Source organism: Tenebrio molitor, chromosome 6 (genome assembly GCF_963966145.1).
Source record: "Tenebrio molitor chromosome 6, icTenMoli1.1, whole genome shotgun sequence".
Taxonomy (NCBI): domain Eukaryota; kingdom Metazoa; phylum Arthropoda; class Insecta; order Coleoptera; family Tenebrionidae; genus Tenebrio; species Tenebrio molitor.
Genome location: NC_091051.1, coordinates 3,548,186 through 3,560,285, shown reverse-complemented (window position 1 = coordinate 3,560,285; position 12,100 = coordinate 3,548,186). Strand labels below are relative to the sequence as shown.

Genomic DNA, 12,100 nt, shown 5'->3' with positions numbered 1-12,100 from the left:
TTGCAAGGCTGAAATGATTATCAGAATTTTTGGAAAGTTAAATAGGTGCTCCGAGTTGAATCCGGCGGGCGCTCTTCAGTTTTGACAGCAATTAGGTTTTATCCGTCGAGGACTCGGCTTATGACGACTCTATCAAATGAAGATCTCAATGTTTGTGAAGTTTGTAGTCTTGTCAAGATTACCATCTATTGATTTCCCGTTTGAGGTGTGAAATATTTTCCGAGGGTCCACTCTTCAGTCGACAGCTTAATACGGTCGAATTGACGTTTATCGGATGTGCCACGCAGTTCTGTCGAATCTCGAATAACTTAGCGGCGGAAGTTTCGTCGAGCTGCACAAACGAGGTAAATTCGCATCGTCGTAAGTCTCGAGGCTGCAGTAAAAGAGCGGACGCTGATGAGCGTTCGCTCGCAAGACGTTATACATGGTGAAACTTTTAATTATTATGGCGGAGCCGTTTAAAAATGCACGTCCCTGTTTACCCGAAAGTGTTGCGTCAACACGACCGCTCCTATTTCATCTGTACGTCGGGCCCCAATTAAGGCAGGCTTTACTCCTCCTGAATTCTTCATCGTCCAACTCGTAAATAGTTGATGGCCGAAGCCGAGGTTTTAAATCGGGCCCCTGCAAGGATGCAGCTTGTTCGGCTGCAGATATTGGACTGAATTATTCAGGGTTATCAGGAGAGCTGGATTAGACGAGCGGACGAGAAAACAAGCGGGGCCTCCAGCCGATGGCCTCGTAATTGACTTGAGGAGCTGGAAATCGCGGCGAATCGGTCTTTAATTAGATCTTGCGGGACGAATCTCCATTTAGGCTAATCTTCACTGCTCCGTCGAGTTATTAACGCCAGGTGCTGAGGATTTGGCCGGCTTAATGGAGCCCTTATCCAGGTACACCGACTGGGTTTATTTACGCGGGTGGTTTTTACGACGCTCCGCCCCGTGCATCCACCCACAACAACGCATAGTAAAACTGTCTGATGGCGCCGGTCTTGGTGGTCCCCCTTGCAGCGCGCCGCTTCAAACACCACACAAATAATAGTAATGATACGACTCGAGACCATTCCAATTTCGATGAATGAAACCGCAGACTTTCAACGATGATGGTCCAAAACGTCTTCACTGTGGTTTACAAATGACAACCCCCAAGTCTCTTTAGTTAGTCCAGAAAATGATATTTTGCGAGTGTGAGTGCTATTGCGTACCCAAGGCGCCTAGCCGAGGTTGTACGTCTTGGAGTGACACTTAACACATCATTGCACGCGTTAGACAGTTGATCAAAAGTAATAAATGCGTGGGGTCCTGGTTTGACCCTTGCGGCATACCGAAAGTTGGAGGAAGGCTTTCGTGTAGACGGTTTTGGTAGCTTACGTGGTGATGTTTTCTTTAAATGTTGCATCGATTAAACGTTTTACTCTTTGAATAAAAATAAGATTTGTGTGGTGGCGTCTGTCTTGGTGGTGGATGGCAGTAAAAAAAAATGAAATGAGTGCGTGGGGGTGGTCATAACTCAGGAGTTTACGGTAATTAAATTACACGGTGTTAATTCGGTCGGATATGCTGGCTCGGTCGGCCTAAAGGTTTCGCAATATCCGACCGCTATCATCTTTATTAAATGCATAGATGGATGCCCCCGGGACGGATCCAAAACATACAGTAGTGGTGTGTATAGATGAGACAGTAATTATGTCGGGTCAGCTACACAGGCCAGGAACGATAAGGCAGGCAACTCGTTAATAATCCGTTCACTAAATTATCATTTGTGCTCCTCGTAACGTAACCGGCCGGAACCGGAGTTGTAAGCCGCCGCCGCCGCTGCACACGTTTCCCCCAAGAATACTATATCTGGCGGAACACAAAGGGCAAAACTTCAAGGTGATTCGGGTCGTTTGTCAGAAAAAGGCCAAAGCCTGCCAAAACTAGTTGAATTATTGGGGGCGGCGGTTTTTAGCAAAAATTACATTTGCATAGACGGAGAATTTTCAAATGGAAAAAGGCCAACCGCCCAACTAGGCGAACAGAACATGAAAGATGTTAAGAGCCAAGACTTGGAATTGAATTTTAACTTAAAGTGGCGGAATATTAGATTCGAGATGTTAATTAGGCAGCGGAGAGGAAGCTCTCAGAAGGAAAAATAAGATGGCCAAGAAAAACAAAAATTGACGCGAAGAATGGCGTCCCCTAGGTCGCACTAGACGCGACGGAAACTACGATTGTTTGTTGACTAACTGCTAACGAAACGTAAATATTTTAGATCGAGCCAGCGTGTTTTGCTATTTTATCGATTCCTTTGATTGCGTACAATTTCTGTTAATGAGTGCTTGCCTTAAGAATCCAACCTGTTATTTGGACAAGCAGTAATAATTTGGACTTACATCATTAGATTTGATTTTTTTCGACAACACCATTTAATCGTTTTGTAGATTCTTTTTTATTTGGCAGGTTTACGTAATTTACGTCACCATTCTGTTCTTTTTTAGTGCAAATGGAAAAGACACAAGCAGCCAATGAATCAAATATCAAGAGCTAACAACTATTTAATTTTAGCCAGTTTCCCGGCGCATCCACCATTTTTACATTTGATAATATTTTTGCAATTACCATAACAAACAGAATGAATTGATTGTCTGAAGGTGTTCTCTCAGAATTAAATTTATTAAATGAGTAGTAATTGTGTCTACCTCCGGAGATAAGAGATAACTGCGCATCCACCATGTTTTAATTGCTTTGCTATATTCAAATTTTTTGATTGTCATTCTTGTTGCGAATAGTGTTAAGCGTGGAAACTTGTTTGTTTCTTAACTTGCGCAATTTTGATTTCTAAAATTTTCCTGGAGCATCCGTAATTAGAGAAAATTTGAAAAGGGTATTTTCCAGAAAAAATTGATCTTCCTTTTGTATTCACTTCACCACCTCGACATTTATGAAAGGCAACTTTTATATCTTCTGTAGTTCAAAAAACAGTAGACATGTGGTAATTTATATGTATTTTTAAAATTTCCCGGCGCATCAACCATTTGCGCATCTACCTCAATAAAAGGGACATTTCGGATTAAGTGAATAAATACATCTCTTATCTACGACGCCATCACTTCGGTGCATTTACCTTCACATTCGATGAGGTCTTTAAAGTGGTGCAGGTCTTGTTGCTGCGCGGGGTCATTACCCCACCAAGTAATTTCTCTTGTCGCAGCAAGACGCCTTTCACTGTAAATTTGCTTCAAATCATGATTTTTTGCCGCCCACACCGGCGGATCATTATTCAGATTTTTTTGCGCGACTTGTGCCAACTTCTCCGAGTTATTTTCTCTCACCTTCTGCTCTCCTACAACCCGATTTACGCCATCATTATCTACTTTTTAGCTTCGTTAGTGCAAGCCGCCCATTTTCTTCCGCCACGATAAACGAAAATCAACCGGGAAAGAAGTTATCGCATGTTGACACCTGCATAATGGCGTCATTCGCGATTGTGATTTAATGTCAACCGCAATTATCTTTATTGAGTGTTGCGACTTGTACGAGCTCCTAATTGTACATTGGCTTTCTTCGAATCCATATTTATAAGGAAGGGGATGAATAATGCATGAGGGCTAGAATAGTACGTCTTGATAAACAAACTGCAACTTCCATTCAAGTGCCACTCGAGAATTTTAATCTGACTCGATCGCTTATTTGGTCGGGGGCGGATTTTTAAAGTGTTTATTCCCGGGACCAATCGAAAACCACACTCCAGATCAGGGTCGCGGGTGGAACAAAGGATCAGCGAGGGTGGTTCGTGGAGGTTGGTTATGTGCCGAATGGAAGATGTACGATTCCGGAGGGCTGCGGAACAATTACGTGTATTGTGTCATTATCGAACAATTACGCTCGCCGATTTAAAATATCGTTATGGATGCAAATTAAAGTGGATCCTATTCCGGTCATAAATCCGGGTAGGTACATTTAATTCGATGGCGGAATCGCAGTCCTTTATTGGAATCGGGAGCAGTCGCGTTAAAGCGTCCCGTTTTTCGCACCCGAATCGAATCATCGGAAATAATACGTAATTTGCGATGGGGCTCACGCGTAAAGGCTATGATAAAGGGTTTCGGCGCACTCCTGATCGATGATAAACACATTATTTTCATGCAAATTTTAATTTACTTTACGATGAAATCAGAGGTTACGTGCTTCCAGATAATCTAAGGGGATTTCAACTTAGCCTGATGAGTTCATAATGGATTTCATTTAGCTGAAAACGCAATTATTTTCGTTAGGTGGCTGTCGAAACGGTCTTCACGTGCCGAGGGGGCAGAGCGACCGTCAGGAGTCCGACGAAATAATACGGCAACAGGACACCAGATTATTTCTTGCGCCGCCCCCGCCCGTCCGGGGGCCGATAATGCACACGAATCATCGAGAGCAGAACAAAGGATTAATACGCTTTGTTCTACCAAAGCTGTACAAGACTTAAGTAGATTTGAAATATAATTTTGCAACAAGGGATTGACGGTGAATATAATGAAGCCATTATAATATGAAGTTAGTAAAAAATGACGTCATGTATTGGAACTCGCATCACAAAATATTTGTTAATCATTTCGTGATTTTACACCCAAAAAAACACCACCAAAAACAGATAGTCAATTTTGACCAGTTTCCGAGCGCATCCACCATTTTTCTAGTTTGTAAATTTTTTTTGTAACTATGATAAAAAATGGAAATTCGTGGTTGTCCGCATGCGTTCTCTCAGAATGAAATTTATGAAACCCAGTTGTGGAACCTTATCTACATCAGAAGGCAAAGGCAGATAATCACGTTTACTTCCCAGCGCATCCACCATACTCCTATTTCAGTTACCATATCTCGAATGTTGGAATATTATAAAATAACAGTGAATAATATTAAAAATAGAAGATTGCCGTGTTCTACCGTCGCATAACTTTTATATTGAAAATTTCTTGGCGCGCTATCCATTGAGAAAACTATCAACAATTTTTTTTTAACAAATATTACAATGAAGGATTTGCATTTTTTCACCCACTTCGCCAAATCGAAATCCGTAGCTTTTAAATTTTATTTAGCTCAAAAACAGTCGACGCACCACAGTTATAATATGTATTTTAAATTTCCCGGCGCATCCACCATTTATTTTAGTTTAGTTTATAAAAACTTTCAATTGATGAGTCTATACCGACTGTTCTCGAGGACTCCATCGAAATAATTCTTGCCCCAACGGGACACCCGTTTATTTCTTGCGCCGCCCCCACTCATCACGATCCCTTTCCGGGGGCTAATTATGCACATCGGCAGGATTTGCGAGCGTCAAGGGGGCCCAGGAAGGGATCGCCCACGATGAAGATCGGGAGTGGATCCAGGGCACGTGCTTGGGATTATGACGGCTCATTCTCACACCGGGGGGCGATGCGTTTTTCCGGTTGTGGGAGGGCGGTCTACACCCCGGGAAGGCACGCGATCCGCGAGCCTCCCTATAATGGGCCCCATTATAGCGCCGGTTCTGCTTTTGATTAAGTCGAGAGGTTGCCGGTGCCGTTTATCTCGCTAAAAGGCGATATTTTTTCGACGACTTTAATTTGGCCTTCTCTCGTGACGACCACCGGAGCGCGAATTGGTTTTAAAACGTTCGGTCTCTGGTCTTCGTCAGCTTCTGAAACTGACAATAACTCAACAAAGAAGGTTTCAAGGTGGTCGCCAGTTCTGGCCAATTTATCTAATTTAACGTAGATGTTGAAAGTCTCGAAATGCGAAAACAGAATAAGAAGATTCGAGAGGACAATGATGAGAACAATAAAGAGTTCGAGCGCAACGACGGCGACGTTCGGAAGGGTTGAGGGACCGACAGACGGACTTCTTTCTCTTCGTTAATTTAGATCGTGCTCCTTTGTGATGTTCTGTTATGTTTTCATAAATAAAAGAACAAACAGAAGCGATTCGATTGGCGATCGAAGAAGGTCCAGCAACAGTTCAAGGGCTCGGACAGATTGAAGTGAGAACCGAGGAGAAATGGGATCTGGGGCTTTGAATAAATCAACGGGGTCAAGGAAATGATTCTATTAGTGGTGAAATTAAGGAGATGAAATTTTCACGAGAGTCTAGGAAAATAAAAATGCAATTTGGAAAAGTGTTCACGACAAAAAATAAGATGTGAAAGCAAACCGAGAAACGCTGATCTAGTGGGACACACTGGAAATTTACGGTTGCCCGACACGGTACTAAATAAGAGATTTTAGCGACAATTTGCCCCAAGGGTCGGAATTTTTTTTTTTAATGTTTAAATTTTTATTTTCCTCAGATATCTGGACGTTCGTTTTGGCGGGCTACTATGCTTACTGTCTTTTATCCGTGATTATAACGTAGTTAGCATTTAGTATTCAGCGGATTGCTAATAAAAAAAGTGCACCTCAAGGTTCAATCTTAGGACCCATCTTATTTACGATATGGATACTTCTCTCATAATTATTGGAAGCTGATACAGCTGACATCACCGGCAATCCAAGGAACTCAACATGACAAGTTCTGTAATGCTTTAACAACATTAACCTTTTTATATTTATGGTGAGAATAAAATTAATTCACTTGGAATAATGATAATAACGATAATGGGAAACTATTTATTAATCAAAGAAATAAAAAATAATGCATTATGACAGAAAAATAAAATCAAGTCATTCCCTTTGATTTATAAAAAAAAAACAAATTTCGTCTGTTTTTATCATTTAGAGTAGATACATATTAAGAAGAAGTGCTCTTTTCTACTGATTAATTTAATTTTTTCTTTGTTATTTAATGTGATTAAGTGTTGTTTCATCTGTTCGTGAACAGAGTAGGTCCTAAAGTTGAACCTTGAGACACACCACGCATATCTTTTAATAACAAACGGCAACTCATTGCGATCTCGATTGGACAAATTAATATGATTTAATGACTTAGAACATTCTGCAGTGTAGCCAACCAGTGACGGTACCTGTAGCATTTACAGGTTTACAATTGGTTTGGTGTCTTTATCTCATCAATATCCTATGTTAATTTGGTCTTATTTGAAAAAGTTGTTTCAAGTTTCCCGACTAGCGTTGAAAACTTCTAGAAAACTTTCCACCCCCTGGAAACCTTATTGCACAACCCATGTTACCGCAGTGGGGAGTAGCGTACAACTCAGGTTCTAGGGTTACCATCCCAGGTAGCGTATTATCAAGGTACATTTATAACGTTTAATTAACGTGCGCTTGCTTCCGGTCGCTTTCACCCTCCATTAAAAGTAACGAGAGCGTTCGACCGGTTCGTTGTTTTTGATGTTTTGGTCCCGAAGAAAAACATGACCGACCGCCGCCACTCCCAGCAAAAACCCGAGCGGATTTTGAGACAAGATCGCCCAGCGCCGCCATCAGTTGCCCCCCGTGTCGGACACGGCAAAGACGACTCCTCCGAGGGCACGCAAAATTAAATTCGGTTGCATCCGAATGTGCGAGTTGGGAGGTTAAAGTGTCTTATAATTTTGTCTCTTCTTCCCGGGATGAGGGCTCATTTTGTGGCTGACGTATCAAATCACTCGGAGGGCCAGTGCCGGTCAACGGGATTAGCCCTGCAGACTGCACAGCAGAACGCAATATCCCCTAAAAGCGGCAGTAATGCGCGTCCAACCCCACGGGGGGTTGACGATGAACAAAAGCGACATCCGCCACTTCTTCGAAACTATGTGGCGCTTGATCGATAAGCGTACAAGAAAATATTTTCGTTCGGTTTGCGGCGTCTCATTTCGGGGCGTAATGATGGGGGTAGCTTTCAATTTGCATCAGAAACGTTGAAATATTCATCCGAACTAAGTATCTTTGGATGTCGGCATTGTCTGCATTTTCGAATTTAAATGATGATCGACAGCGGCTGCCGCATCGACAAATCGAACCACTCCGCTGCAAATTTATCACCGAATAATGACGTTCCTGTCGGTGCATTCGACGAGCGAACGTTCGACTGGTGATAGCGTCGATGATCATTTCTTCTTCGGAATTAATTACAGGTTCGTGTCGGGATGTTTGCCGTGGGGTTGCGCGTCCCCATCAAGACAGGAGAAGTTGGTTGGAAGTTTGCGTGCTAATGGTGTATCGGGTGGACTATTGTCGGAACTGCAGCCCTAATTAGGTATCAGTTGGCTGCCCTGAGACACGCGAAATTAAACGTCCATCAGGGCCGGACGCGCTTTTCCCTTTCGTCCGATTCAAAACTGAACACCCAAAATCGTCAAGAAGACTAAACACTAATTAACTCGGCGGGCCTCGGGATCGGTTTTCTTAATGCAACAAGTACTTACTTCGGCAATAATTACGTTAGCTTCCATCGGCCAAGATGTTGCCAAATGTGTAACGATCTCGAAGCCATGCAATATTCAAGGCGGGTTTAGAGCACCTCACGACGGTTTTTTAACGGCATTTGTTAATATTTAACGTGAGTCGCAGTGTGGCGAGAACCAAATTTTATCGAGTCTATTAGAGCGAGCAGCGTGTTTTCAGTGAAACGAACATGTTTCCAGAGATCTCGTCTCAAAGGCCTAGGATTAAAATGCGCAAGAGGATGGAATATCAAATGCCATCTTCAGGTGTGCTCGAGTTTTACGGCGATTAGTGCCTAATAAGATGCGACTACGGTGAATAGAGCGGAGCTCCTGAGAAGAGAACAGTTTTGACCTTTTTAAGTGAAGAATTCCAGCGCATGATCTATCTGTGTGCAACTCGGAGCGGAATGTGAATAATGCAATTACAAAAACTGCAGACTTTGATGCGCACCTTTCATTAATAAGGCTGATTAAAATGTAGTGGAAGAGACGGATTGTACGAAACGATGGGAAATGCGAGCAAAGTGAAATGGATTTTTTTGTGTCTGCATGGAAAAAATAATTTACTTTCATAAGTAGCCATTTGTTCGCGCTGGGTCTCTTGAATTGTTAAAGCGTTTGGCGATCTGACGCTAGATATGGGTCTTGCGAGGACAAATGAACTCAATTACGTGGTAAAATGTGGAAGTGTTGGTTCGAGTGGCCTTCACCGTCGCCATCAATTCATTACTGATGATTCATTAAGCTCAGGTGAAAATCTATTATTATCTATCAAGTACATCACACTTGGTTGCGTGTTGAGAGCTCTCTTCTGGTCCAGAAACTGAATCGTCCACCATACCGCTTCGATCTGGCCCCAACTGAAATAAATTTGAAACAGTGTCATTTGAAAAGAAAATTAATTATGTAGTCTAAGAAAGAAAGATTTCTACGGTGTTTTAGTAGTTTGAGAGTAAATTTGGTTTTAAAAACCATTTTATATTGAATTAAGTTTCCAAAAGTAATTCTTTTATTACAATATACAAGGTAATTCATATAGTTTCATACATATTTTAACCAGTGGCAGATTCCGGTCTCACTTTACGTCCAATGTGTAACACATGTCATGAATGTCATAATAGAAGCAAACAATTGTTGCTATAGGAAAAATATTGGTATTATAAAGTTCGCTTCTGTTTCATTTTGACAACAATGCCTGACAGTTTGTTTCAACATAAAATATTTTCATTTATCTGCAGTTCTTAAAAGGTGGTAGTAGTACACTCTTCAACATGCTTTATCTACAACAATTTTAACATTAGAACCTAGACATTTTTGTAAGAGTGTCTAAGGGTTAGAATCTACCACCGGTTAAAGTTTGTGTGATACTATATGAATCACCCTGTATTTTATACAGGGTGATTCTGAAATCTTAAATAATTTTGAAAAAAATGTGGAGTATCCTTGCCGCAAAATAATTCTCCGTAAATGACTTTCGGGGGTAAAATCAAAAGATAAAAATGACCCTGTATCTTTGTATTTTCGACGCCTATGAATAGGGAAAATTTGTCCGAATTTGTTCACTTCGTTAGCAACCATTATTACCATAAAGTCATACTGCTTTGTAAATGTTTCTGTGGAAATCATCGAAAGGAATAATGGTCGCGTTTGTGACTGGGGGCATCTTTTACCGGTTTGATAACTTTTTTGGTTGTATTAACTCATTCCTGTGGTGTTCCAAGTTGACCTAGGCTTATCGTACAATTTAAAAGTGTGAAAACTATTAATTTTAAAATGGTTCTCCATACCAAGTAATTTCGACTCGATTCTAACGCCTCCCGTTTCATTTGACGACTTATCCTGGTACGTGCGGTAATTTTTGGTGCTAGTAAATTTTCCGGTTTGGTTGTTTTTGTGTTTTGCGAAAGACGCGGCGCGTTCCTAATTGGAATTTGTCCATAAATAAAACGGGGAAAATAAAAAATCGCCGGAAAAATGAGTAAAGCGCGCCCACCCGAGATATACGTTTTAATTAGACCGTGTTTTGTTTAATTAAATATTCTCGATGGGACATTCCCCCGCACATATGGGCACCTAAATTAATTAATTTCCGTGGGGGTAAGACGAGCACAAAAATTCCCGTCGAAATGAACGGGCGCAATTCGGAATTCTTGCGTTGGAAAATTGAATTTGCTCGGGGACTTGGTGCCGTCCCGTCGACGAGTCCGTAATGGAATTATTGTATTAAGTGAATTTGATTTTTAATGGAAGCGCTCCGGTGTGCGTGATGAATTCGTTTTGTTTTCGTGTCGTGTGACGTGTACGTGAAATAATTAATCTTGTCCTCCGCGACCGGTATTTTATAACCATAATTTGGTGTCCATGTTGTGACATGTTTCCGATAATAGCGACAGTCGCCACTAATTATGCGCGAGTTGTCATCCGGGGAGTCCCGGAGGGGGATCGATTCGATCCCCACACAGACTCCGGAGCGTAACGTGTCCGCGAGTAAAACCGAGAGTGCAAGAGGTGGCTCCAGATGTTCGCCGCCTCAACTTTTTCGCGTAATGTCGACGGGGTAATAGCAACATTTCTTCGTTAGAGGAGCGCGGAACGCAGGAACGGCTTGATTCCGGGGCCCTCCCCCGACAATGAATTGTGAACGTGAGGATGAAAAAAATATATCGCGGGATTGAATCACGGCGGAACGATTGTTATCTGCACGCCTTGCGGCTGTTTACTTTTGTTGCCCTACCGTATTCCTCAATCAATATAACGTTACCTCGAGTAATAAGGCGAACTCCGGAGGTATCCGCTCCGGGATCGATAAAAAACAAGAACCTAGTAACACCTCCCCTCGCGCTATATTAAAATCTGTATCGGAAAGTCGACCCGTCATGAACCCCTTTCCAGTGGCATTAAGAATTTCCATTCCGGTCCCGGAAAAGTCAATATTAATTAAACTTTTCTCCAGACTCCACTCCAACTTCCCGGCATATCTTCCGCAATTATTATTTTTATTGTATCGGTGACTTTTCGTAAAATGCAATATTCTGTTGTGTTTGTCCACTGGAATATTGCGACTTCGCTGTTGAAAAGTGCACTCTCGTTTTTAAAAATTTTGACGTCCACATCGAGGGGAATTATAAATTCACGAACGTGGAAATGGAAAGAAAAATAGCTGTTAATCGTCTGGCGCTTTTCTAAAATCTTTCAATTCGACCGATTCTTGTTTGTTATTGAGGTGGAAGCCTTTTAATGTCTTGTTAGAGATAAGATAACGATCTCTGGAATTAAAAAAACAAGTTCGTCGACAATCCTGCCAGGATAAATAAAAGCTATAAATGACTTCCAATAGCTTTGATCTTCTAAAAGAACTTAGTTCCTTCTCAATTGATTAAGTGGTATCGCCAATTTGCTGTTTCAAAGAAACTTGAGAGCACTCTGGATGGCCTGCATGCTGTTGGTTTCCTAATGGTGATGTCTTCGCGACTCTAATTGCGTAGAATGTTATGTGAAAGTCCAGTTGTAATTTTTTTTTCAATTGATTCGAGCTGTCATACAATTATTTACGATTAGTTGCGGATTGGGTAGAAGAATTATAATAATATAATTCACAAATGTACCAACGAAAATTGTCTCCAAAAAGTTCAACAAACACTAAAGAAACACCACTGCTGAATATGTAATAAAAATATTTTTTGCACATGGTGGGATTTCTGAAAATGAATGTAATCTTCCAGGATTATCAGATATTTCTATCCACGTTTTGTGTACGAAGCATGATAGGAAA

General features: G+C 41.5%; 1 protein-coding gene and 1 long non-coding RNA gene across 5 annotated transcripts in view; one reads left to right on the top strand and one right to left on the bottom strand.

The window, feature by feature from the left end:
* kek5 (kekkon 5) overlaps positions 1 to 12,100 on the top strand; it is a 175,287-nt gene that overhangs the window by 46,709 nt on the left and 116,478 nt on the right. The gene's annotated exons all lie outside the window — the stretch shown is intronic.
* LOC138132998 (uncharacterized) overlaps positions 9,074 to 12,100 on the bottom strand; it is a 122,924-nt gene continuing 119,897 nt past the window's right edge. The window contains exon 3 of the long non-coding RNA XR_011160235.1: positions 9,074 to 9,188. This is a non-coding gene — a long non-coding RNA (uncharacterized lncRNA). The remainder of the gene's footprint in view (positions 9,189 to 12,100) is intronic.